The sequence below is a fragment of the Camelus bactrianus genome, chromosome 7 (genome assembly GCF_048773025.1).
Source record: "Camelus bactrianus isolate YW-2024 breed Bactrian camel chromosome 7, ASM4877302v1, whole genome shotgun sequence".
Taxonomy (NCBI): domain Eukaryota; kingdom Metazoa; phylum Chordata; class Mammalia; order Artiodactyla; family Camelidae; genus Camelus; species Camelus bactrianus.
The window spans coordinates 20,841,892-20,843,970 of record NC_133545.1 but is presented as its reverse complement, the minus strand read 5'-3'; the positions used below and the strand labels follow the sequence as shown (position 1 = coordinate 20,843,970).

At 40.5% G+C, this 2,079-nt stretch overlaps 1 pseudogene; it reads right to left on the bottom strand.

The window, feature by feature from the left end:
• Positions 1 to 371: 371 nt before the first annotated feature.
• On the bottom strand, positions 372 to 875 carry LOC105063209 (large ribosomal subunit protein eL29-like; annotated as a pseudogene).
• Between the last annotated feature and the right edge of the window lie 1,204 nt (positions 876 to 2,079).

Sequence of the window (2,079 nt, the reverse complement as noted above, 5' to 3'; positions counted from 1 at the left end):
TTTCATTAAAGGTTATTACAAGATACTGAATATAGTTCCTTGTGCCATACAGAAGAAACTTTTTAAAAATAAGATTGCTTTAGTTGATACTACCAAACAGATTTCCAAAGTGTTGTAAGCACTAATTTACATTCCCATCAGCAAGGTATGAGAGTTTCCATTGCTTCGTGTTCTTGGCAAGTTGGTATATTGTTTTGCATTTTAGTCATCCTGGTGGGTGGGTAATTGTATTGCCTTGTAGTTTTTTTTGACTGACAGATCCTGCCTCAGGTTTATTTGTACAAACAGCACAGGTAGACACGAGCCCCATGTAGACAGCAGCCCAGGGGTCACACTAGTCTTTCTATCCTTACAGCAATAGATGAAAGCCTCTACTCTGGAGCCTTTGTGGGGGCCTGGACACCTTCGGGAGCCTGAGCCTGAGCCTGAGCCTTAGCTGCAGCTGCAGCTGCATCTGAAGCTGCAGCCGCATCTGAAGCTGCAGCCTTGGTCTGAGCCTTATCCTTGGCCTTTGGGTGACAGAGCCTGAGACCCTTGGCGATGTGGGCAAGAGCACATTTCCCGAGCTTGGGATGAGCAATGTAGGCAAGTCGACTGAACTTGTGGCTGTTGCCCTTTGGAATATTGGGCTTGACCTTCTTGGGCTTTATGAGAGCCTTGACAGCCTCAGCACGTGCACTCATGGCCTTGGCGTTGTTGGCCTGCATCTTCTTCAGGTCCTTTGTGTTGTGCTTCTTGGCAAAGCACATGTTCCTCAGGAACTTGGGGTCTACCCCCTTAAGAGATTCGTATCATTGTGATTGGGGTTTTTTGATGCCATTTCTGTGCCATTTTCGGGACTGGTTGTATGTGATATGGTTCTTCGACTTGGCCATGCCTGCACCTGGAGGATGAGAGCGCAAATCAGGGCTGGGGGCCTACCGCTGCCACCCTTGTGGAGCCGGGAGATCCCGAATCACCTGGGACTGGAAAAGAAAGAGCACCTTGTAGTTTTAATTTACATTTCCCTGATGACAAATGGAATTGAACACCTTTTCATGAGCTTATCAGCCACTTGGTTTGGATATCTTCTTTTGTCAAGTTCTTATTCAATGCATTCAGGCAAACAAGTTAAAGCCTAAATTTACCTGCCCTGAGTGATAAGAGCATTCTTCAGTATTCAATTTAATCCCAAATAAGCATGTTCTATTCATGGGCTACATTGAGAGATGGCCCTTATACTTGTGTGATAATTTACATATCATTTGGTTAACTCAAATACTCTGAAAAGTAGAAGGCTGAGGTTATGCTTGTTTTACAGAAGAGGAAGCAGTCTCTGAGAGATTGTGACATGCTCAACCCAGGTGGCAGAACCAAGATCTTCTATCAAGATTTGGCTATTTCCTGACCAAGTGCTCATTCCACTACAGTGGTTTAATCTCCCTATCTCTTAGAACAAATATTTTGTATCACTCCTCCTTTACTACAATGAAATTAAATCTACAGATAATTTCAAAAGATAATCAATGTGTTGTCCCTATGGTATAAAGGAGAAACAAAATAATAATAGTTTAGAGTAAATAATTACTGTAATTACAAATAAAATAATAATCTAATACAAGTATAATTACAAGTGAAATAATAATAGATACTTGAGCACAACTATACTAGTCCATGTAATGAAACAATAGGTACTCTATGATCCAGAAATCTCACTCCTGGGCATATATCTGGAGAAAACTCTTAATTCAAAAAGATACATGCACCCCAATGTTCATAGCAGCACTACTTACAGTAGCCAAGACATGGAAACAATCTAAATGTCCATCAACAGATGACTAGATTAAAAAGTTGTGGTATATTTATGCAATGAGATACTACTCAGCCATAAAAAAGAATAAAATAATGCCATTTGCAGCAATATGGATGGAACTGGAGATCATTATTCTAAGTGAAGTAAGCCAGAAAGAGAAAGAAAAATGCCATATGACATCACTTATACGTGGAATCTAAAAAAAAAAAGACAAATGAATTATTTATGAATCAGAAACAGACTCATAGACACAGAAAACAAACTTACAGTTACCAGGGGAGAAAGGA